We start from the raw sequence: 9,531 nt of genomic DNA, 5'->3' as shown, positions 1-9,531 counted from the left end.
TTACACTGTGGAGCTTCTGTCTCTAAAACAAATTCCTTGTATGTGAAAACATACTTGGCAATAAAGATCTTTCAGATTCTGATTCTGATCAATGTTATTTAATTATTTTAGAAAAAATATAAAATAAAAAATGAAAATAATAATAATAATAATAAATAATTGTTTTGTCCTTTTGTATTATAACACATCAGAATCAGCATTAAATCCAAGTGAAAACAGTTAAAATGTGTTTAACTCTGAGGGGAAACTGTAGTGAACATGTTTAGACAGGAGGAGCTTCTGCGCTAATGGATGTGCGTAAAGACGCTAAACTAACAGTGTCGGAAAACCGTGAAACCTTCATCATGGCTCTTATCTGAAAATGTTCATTAACTTCTTCTCTGACTCTGATGTGCAGGACGACGGGAAAATGTTTTGTCTGAGAAACGCTTACTGTGGACTAAAAACATGGTGACCATTTTAGCAGGAAAGTGGATTCTCCGGTCTGTTCTCCTCCTATTGTGCTGTAAGTTTACTCCTTTACTGCAAACACAACACACTGGAGCTGTAAATATATAGAAAGAGAATTCAGGAAGAAAGAGTTCAGTGGATATTTAATCAAATCCCCTTCAGCTGTTCTCTAACAGAAGGATGATTGTGAAAGTCATTTTTAATAGTTAGTGTGTTGGGTGTGATGAATTTTCCTCAGTGTTGAGCTGAACACTGATACAGCAGTTGTGTGTTAGATCACGTTTCACACCACGTTAACTTTTCACACAAAGACACAAACACAGGAACTTTTATTTGGTTTGTGTTACAGACTCTGAATAAATACTAAACCTTCATATTTATTCTCACTGATCTGGAGACTCTACAACACTGTTAGAACTTTTCTTATAATAAACATTGTGTTTACTTTTCATTTATTTAAGGACCATAATTAAGAAACACTGCTGTACTTTAATCAGAGTCTAGAGTGAGTTTTAAAAGCACACATTAATGTACTGAAGGAGTTTTCTGGATGATTTCAGTCCAGTTTAATATCTTTAGCAGATAAAATAATGTTTACACTTTAAGTGTGTTGGCTGTTTAATAAAGATTTAATGTGGTTATTGATTTCATATTGTTAAGGCTATAAATTCATGGTGTAATTATTGTGCTGACCTGTGATGATGATGATGATGATGATGATGATAAATCCTCTTTTCATTTTTAAATAAAAATATCTTATATATTATATCTATATCTATCTATCTATCTATCTATCTATCTATCTATATATATATATATATATATATATATATATATATATATATATATATATACATATACATACAGTCTTGCAAAAGTATTTATCCCCATGGAATTGGTCAGGTTTGTGAGAATTACACATAATAAATTAATGTATTTTTCCTCTCAGTAATTTCATTGCACTCATGTTCTCTTACAGTCTATTTTCAGTCATAATTAATTATTTATGCCAAAATGTCTCAAAGCTCAGGTGAAATATATTGTTTTAACCAGGAAACATTTTACCTAAATTTGTCTTTCACCTCTAAAATATTAACAGCTCTAATTTTCTGAATAAAAACCACTTTTATTGAGTTTCCATTGAAGACACAGTCAGTCTGAGTGAAAGAAGTGAAAATGAAGGAGCTTTCTAAGAAAGAACAAAAGATCAGTTAATAGGATGGAACAGGGTGTAAAATTATATCCAAATGGTTGGACATCCCACTGAGGTCAGTAGTGAGGAAGTGGAAGCTACATCCACACCACATACACAAGCATTATCTAGACAAGGACTGTGATGGAGGCCAACAGTGAGGCCAAAGTCACCCTGAAGGAGTTAGGATGTCAAAACTGAAGAAAGAATGAATTTTTAGAATAAAAACCTTCAGTCTGCCAAGAAAAGCCCAGATATTTGGACATTTCTCCTTTCAGCAGAACAAATGTCCCAAACAAATAAAATAGTTTTGACTTTTTAAATGTTCTTTAAAAGCTTTTGAACACAATAAAATCCCTGACAAATAATCTGTGTGTCATTTATCATTAAAAGCTCGTGATAATTTAAGGGAGTGAATACTTTTGCAAGGCAACGTATACCATAATATACCATATCTGGTCTTAGATGCACTACTGTAGTAAATAATAATATATTTTCTACAGAACAAATCTGATTCTATGAAATGTAAAGTTTGTGCATTTTCAGGTCTAAATGCAGCATCATCTGCACTCACAGATCTGTATCACAGTGTAGTTTTAATGCACTTCATGTGATGAGGATGTGATGATGTTTGTGAGTGAAATGATGAAGCTGAATCTTTGATGCAGGTTTACTGTGTGAAGCTGGAGACGAGACGGTCACACTGCAGGAAGTGGAAGGAACCACTATAACTCTCCATACTGGGATAACTGGGATTCGGAGTGATGCTCATATTCAGTGGTTGTATGGACCTGAGAAAGCAGAGGAAAAGATATTGAACAGTATAAAGGAGAAATTTGTATAGACAGACATCAACTGCAGCTGGACAGAAGCAGTGGAGCTTTAACCATCAGGAACGTCAGCAGAAACGATTCTGGAGTTTATTCATTGTACATCATCAATGTAATTGTCTTAGCTAGGACTCTCATTGTCAGTGTTTATGGTGAGTAAAAGTGTTTCATGTCTCCTTCATGTCTGTGTTTATTCTGAACTTCAATATAAAACGTCCAATCAGAGCTCAGTCAAGTCAAACTGCATCATTAAATCATTTAAAATAAATCTGCTCAGAAATAATTAGACTTTTATTTTCCTGATTATCAGAATAAATATTCACCATGAAGAAACAAGTCATTATATATTTAATCCAATCAAAGAAAAAACCTGGACATGAGAACAAGCCTGAAATATCCTGAAACTATCAGCCACTGAGATTCTACCCACATTAACATGAGTTATTGTCTGAAACCTAACCAGCTTCTGGTGTCTGTCACTGAAGAACTCTGGAGGCTTCAGCTGTAACATTTCAGTAAAACTTTACTCTAATACATTCATGTATCTATCATAACAGCTCATTCACTGGGACGTGTACAGAGGATAAACATACAGGCAAAATAATCACAGGGAAATCAATATTACTAAATAATTATAATCACAAGGAATAAGTGAGACTGTTGTTACAACCCAGTCTAGGGTTGGGCTGCACAGCGTTAAAGTTCAGGGTTCAGTGACTGGATCTCTTTAAAAATACCACAAGAAACCAACAAGGTAGAATTTGTAGGTAAGTGTATTTACAGATATAAAGTATATATATACAGCCAACAGTACACAGGCATCTCTTCAAGGTGGGCCAAGGCCAAAATAATAAACAAAAAGGTCTAACAGTGAGATAACTATGCTTACCTGAAAACAAAGAAAAGAAAAAAATACAGGGGAACTTCCCTAACTCCCTACCAAACACACACGGGGGAAAAAGGAACCCACTCCCAAAGAAAAAAGGCAGCCACACCCCTACTGCCAGTGAAACAGTGACAATTGTACAGTGATATATATATATATATATATATATATACAAAAGTGCAGCACAGCAACCAGGCCAAAGGGTCAACCAAGCTCAGAGTCAAAAAAACAGGCAGAAATCAATACCAGAATACTCACAAAACCACAATAATCCAATTATCCCACCCCCACCACCACCATCATCATCATCATCATCCTCCTCCTCCCTCTTTATATAGACCATTAGTGATGATGTCATCAATATGGGGGCAGGATCAGGACAGGCTAGGGCAGGGGTTGCAAACTCTGGCCTGGAATCAACCTGCACACAGACATGTACAAAAAACACAATACAATACCCTATTTTCACGGGTTGTAACACCCCCCCCCACCTAACTGTGAACCTAATACTGGTTCACAATCAAAGAAAAAAAAAAACAACAACTATCGTAACATCAACCGATAAGGCATCAGCCAACACATTCTGGCTGCCCTTTTTATGTTCAATCACTAAATTAAAACCTTGCATGATCAGGGACCAGTGCATTAGCCTCTGGTTCGAATTACACATTCGATTTAAGAACACCAGTGGGTTGTGGTCAGTAAAGACTTGTATCGGCATGGGGCTATCACTAAGATAAACTTCAAAATGTTGAATCGCTAACAACAATGCAAGTGCTTCTTTTTCAATCGTACTGTAGTTAAGCTGGTGTTTTAGAAACTTCTTTGAAAAATAACAGACTGGGTGTTCCATCCCAAAATCATCATCTTGCAGAAGCACTGCTCTTGCACCCGTGCCACTCGCATCAACTTCCAACTTAAAAGTTTTTTTCATGTCTGGAGCAGACAGAACTGGTGAGCTAGTCAGGAGAAGTTTAGCAGACTCAAAGGCAGACTGACATTCTGAAGTCCACTGGAACAACACATTCTTACATAATAAATTAGTCAAGGGTAAAACCACATCAGAGAAGTTTTTACAAAAACATCGGTAGTAACCAGCCATACCTAAAAACCGACGGAGCTCACGCCTGGTCTTAGGAGCTGGGAACATACATATAGCCTGAACTTTGGCACTTAACGGCTTGACCTCCCCTTGTCCTACCTGCTTACCCAAATAGGAGACAACTCCTTTACCAAACTCACATTTATCCAAGTTCAGAACTAAGGACGCGTTTGAGAGTCGAGTAAAAACATTTTCTAAGTGGTTAAGATGTTGCTTCCAAGTATCCGAAAAGACAACCACATCATCCAAGTATGCTGCACAGTTCGGAATATCCCCCAAAACTCTATTCATCAGCCTCTGGAAGGTTGCTGGGGCATTACGGAGGCCAAATGCCATAACAGTATACTGGAGGAAATTATCAGGTGTAGCAAAGGCAGAGATCTCAGCGGCACAAGGGGTAAGAGGAACTTCCCAATAACCCTTAAGAAGGTCCAACTTACTGGTGAATCTAGCTGCCCCAACAGAATCAACACAATCCTCCATTCGTGGGAGAGGAAATTAATCAGGCTTTGTCACAGCATTAACTTTTCTGTAATCAGTACAGAAACGAAAGGAGCCATCAGCTTTAGGCACTAACACACAAGGGGAACACCATGGGCTCACACTCAGCATAGCTAACCCATTTTCCAATAAATAATCAGTTTCCTGCCGCATAATTGCACGCTTAGAAGGGTTCACCCGATATGGGTGTTGTCTAATCGGTTTATGATCACCCACATCAATGTCATGTTCAATGACTGTACGCGATGGCACATCAGCAAACAGTTTAGGAAATTTACCTATTAATCCTTTAATGTCTTCCTGGAATGATAGAGGCAACTTTTCTGGCAGCCGCTGTAAGGCTTCAGGGTTCACTAAACGAAGGGAAGACATACGGTTGTAAATCAACTTCAGGGGAGTATTCAGCAGGAGGAATCTGCCCACCTACAGAGAGGGTCATCACCGATGTCACAGCTGGGGCAGGTTTGGACTCCGCTGGCGAAGGCCACGCATGATACTGTTTTAACAGGTTAATTTGAGACACACGGGAACTATGTCTATGACCAGGCGTACTGAGAACATAGTTAGTGGGACTTAACTTTTGCTTCACTTCATAAGGTCCAGCAAACCGGGTCTGGAGAGAGGATCCAGGCACCGGTAATAGTGCCAGCACTTGGTCACCAACACAAAATGAGCGAGAATGTCTCTGGAACATTGACTCCATCAGCTCACTGTACTTTCTTCACTTTACTCGAGTCTGCCCTGTGGATGAATATCAGAAACTGCAAATGTCTCCAGAAAAGAGTTTATTATCAGCGGAGGAAGCAGGAGGTCGTATCTCTGAGGAAACGTCTCCAACAGTTACTGTATTATCTACAGACTCCACTGTTCCAAACACACAGAAAAGTTCAGAAAATGCTGAAAGATGTTTTAGAAGAAATTCATACTTGCTGAAATAAACAAGACATCTGTAAAAACACAAGAATGTCAAATTAAAGAGTTAAAATTCTACCATCACTTGTTATGACACACAATGATATTAAATCAGCTAGACTACAGAATCACAGCTGATTGAGTGTAACGTACAACAGGTCGAACATTTAGTGTTACACTCAGCCTCTCCTCCTGCAGGGCAGTTTACCATTCTGGTATAAAAATAAGATTGGCTGAAATAAACTTACTGTGATATTAATATTTAAAGAAACCATAAATGCCAGAGCAAAGTTCTCTTGAGTCAGTGAATACTTTATACCAAAGCACACCATTAATGGGATTATTTGGATTAAAAATATCAGAAGATTTAGGGAAACGATTCTGAAAGCCTTTTTTTTGGCAAAGCTCAGCCCGCCGTCATCCCTTTCCCTCGCTCCTGTGCCTGGTGTCCTCAGACCTCTGAGCAGAGAGAGACTGAGGACAAGCATCACACCCAGAATCACGGTGTACACAAGTCCAAAGGCATCTAAGGGGAGTTTAGAAATCCATAACATGGTCACAAACCCAGATACGATCGAGTAAATCAATATAAGGACTGCGACAGCTACACGATACCTCATCGCTTTATACTTCAGGAAGGTGATCGGGTGGATGACTGCCATGTAGCGCTCAATAATCACACAGCACTGCAGCAGAAAGCGAGACGTCATACAGGTGCCAGTAATAAATACCGGATGATAAAAGCAGAGCTTTTCAAAGTTGACGTGACAGAGGACAAAGAGAGGCGCTGAGACAGCAGAGAGGATTTCAGATGCAATTTGACTCAGAGTGAAAATCAGAGATCTGTCCCGTACTCCAGCTCGGGTGAGGAAGACGAGCACACAGATGTTTAGAGGAAGTCCAACACAGAACAATGGGCAAAGACAGTCCTAGAATCACTGGATCCAGATTAGTTTTATTCATCTTCTCACGCAGGACCTCAGGAGGCTAAAGGTAGAGAGGAGTCACGCGACAGCACACAGTTAATATCACAAAGGTGTGTTTTTATATAAACACTTGTGTGTTGAGCTACAACACAACTTCCCCATGTTAGATACCGAAGGAGAGGAACACTGTGTGCTGGGGTGGTGTGTTGGTATGATGGTGTAATGGTGTGATGGTGTAATGGTGTGATGGAGTGATGGTGTAATGGTGTAATGATGTGATGGAGTGATGGAGTGATGGTGTAATGGATTGATGGAGTGATGGAGTGATGGCATGATGGTGTAAAGGATTGATGGAGTGATGGTGTAATGGTGTGATGATATGATGGTGTGATATGATGGTGTAATGGAGTGATAGTGTGATGATATGATGAAGTGATGGTGTGATTGAGTGATGGTGTGATATGGTGTAATGGTGTGATGGAGTGATGGAGTGATGGAGTGATGGTGTGATGGAGTGATGGAGTGATGGTGTGATGGAGTGATGGAGTGATGATATGATGGAGTGATGGTGTGATGGAGTGATGGAGTGATGGTGTGATGGTGTGATGATATGATGGTGTAATGGTGTGATGGTGTGATGGTATGATGGAGTGATGGTGTGATGAAATGATGGTGTAATGGTGTGATATGATGGTGTAATGGTGTGATGGAGTGATGGTGTGATGGAGTGATGGAGTGATGGTGTACTGGAGTGATGGTGTGATGATATGATGGAGTGATGGTGTGATGGAGTGATGATGTGATGGAGTGATGATGTGATGGAGTGATGGTGTACTGGAGTGATGGAGTGATGATGTGATGGAGTGATGATGTGATGGAGTGATCACACTTTCTCCTTCTCATGAATTTTGTCTCATTAAGAAGACAAGAAGAACTTGTCACGTTACAGAGAAACCACACAGTTAAAACTTTCCCTCTGACTGTTACAGAACAAACTTCACCATAAAGCTTCACCACACTGATGATCACACACACGTTTTAATCCGTTTACGTGGGGAGTTTGTGGTATGCGTCCCTGTGACTGAGCCGTTGCTATAGAAACAACAAGATATTACAACATGATAGAAACCTATCAGAGCTGATGTTCTACCTCCAGATCATTATCCTTTTATGTTTATGTCTTACGTCTAGTTTTACATATCTGCTGTAGTAGAGTTACCTGGTACCTGTGATGATCTCAGTCTCAGATGTGAAGCTCCTCACACACACACACACACACACACACACACACACACACACACACACACACACACACAGGTGATCCAGAGCCCTCTCACTGTACAGCTTTATATCTCTGACGTGCAAATCAGCTTTACTGAGTTATCTGTTAACACTGACAGCACAAGCAAATGACCCTGACTTAATAAACTGCACAGCTCATTTATTTATTTATTTGTTTGTGTTTGTTTGTTTGTTTGTGTTACAACCCAGTCTAGGGTTGGGCTGCACAGCGTTAAAGCTCGGGATTCAGTGACTGGATCTCTTTAAAAATACCACAAGAAACCAACAAGGTAGAATTTGTAGTAAGTGTATTTACAGATATAAAGTATATATATAGCCAACAGTACACAGGCATCTCTTCAAGGTGGGCCAAGGCCAAAATAATAAACAAAAAGGGCTAACAGTGAGATAACTATGCTTACCTGAAAACAAAGAAAAGAAAAAAATACAGGGGAACTTCCCCAACTTCCTACCAAACACACACGGGGGAAAAAGGAACCCACTCCCAAAGAAAGAAGGCAGCAACACCCCTACTGCCAGTGAAATAGTGACAATTGTACAGTGATATATATATATATATATATACAAAAGTGCAGCACAGCAACCAGTCCAAAGGGTAAACCAAGCTCAGAGTCAAAAAACAGGCGGAAGTCAATACCAGAAATATCACAAAATAACAATAATCCAACTATCTCAACGCCACAACAACAAACCACCACTACTAACAACACCCTCCTCCTTCTTCTTCTGCTTCCTCTTTATATAGACCATTAGTGATGATGTCATCAATATGGGGGCAGGCTCAGGACAGGCTAGGGCAAGTTGCAAACTCTGGCCTGGAATCAACCTGCACACAGACATGTACAAAAAACACAATACAATACCCTATTTTCACGGGTTGTAACAGTTTGTTTGTTTGTTTGTTTATTTATTTATTTATTTATTTATTTATTTATTTATTTATTTGGTGTTGTGATGTTTTATTTGGGTCTCATGCTATTAAGCTAACAGTAGGTCCATTAGACTGGATTTTAAAAATCAGTTTCTTCTTTATTAAACGATCAGTTTAATGCTGGAGGTTTTGATGCATTTAACAACAGTGTGAATCTGTGAGATGAATAAAAACTAGGTGAAGACCTAAATTTAACACCTGACCAATGTTTATCTCACATTGCCATGCCAAATGTGTACATTTACATTTACATGTACAGCATGTGACAAACCCCTTATCCAGAGCGACGTACATAAGTACTTAAATCTCTAACATTGAATGCATTAATGCTGCTCACTAGGTTACATACTTAAGATACCATGAGTTTAAAACATTTGTTCAAAGTTACAATGAAAAAGTGTCAAAGTTTTTTTTTTTTTAATAAATGCAAAAGAGAAGGAAAGCAGTGCTAGTTGAAGTGTTTCCTGAATAAGTAGGTCTTCATCCACCGCTTGAAAAT

The 9,531-nt window shown here is 38.9% G+C and overlaps 1 long non-coding RNA gene across 1 annotated transcript; it reads right to left on the bottom strand.

Moving 5' to 3' along the window:
• Positions 1 to 379: 379 nt before the first annotated feature.
• LOC113643897 lies at positions 380 to 3,654 on the bottom strand. The gene is made up of 3 exons (XR_003440897.2): positions 3,617 to 3,654; positions 2,317 to 2,433; positions 380 to 544 (listed from the first exon to the last, which is right to left on the bottom strand). It is a non-coding gene; the product is annotated as an uncharacterized LOC113643897 (long non-coding RNA).
• Positions 3,655 to 9,531: the final 5,877 nt, after the last annotated feature.

The sequence above is a fragment of the Tachysurus fulvidraco genome, chromosome 7 (assembly GCF_022655615.1).
Source record: "Tachysurus fulvidraco isolate hzauxx_2018 chromosome 7, HZAU_PFXX_2.0, whole genome shotgun sequence".
NCBI classification, from domain to species: domain Eukaryota; kingdom Metazoa; phylum Chordata; class Actinopteri; order Siluriformes; family Bagridae; genus Tachysurus; species Tachysurus fulvidraco.
This window is presented reverse-complemented; position numbering and strand designations above follow the sequence as displayed.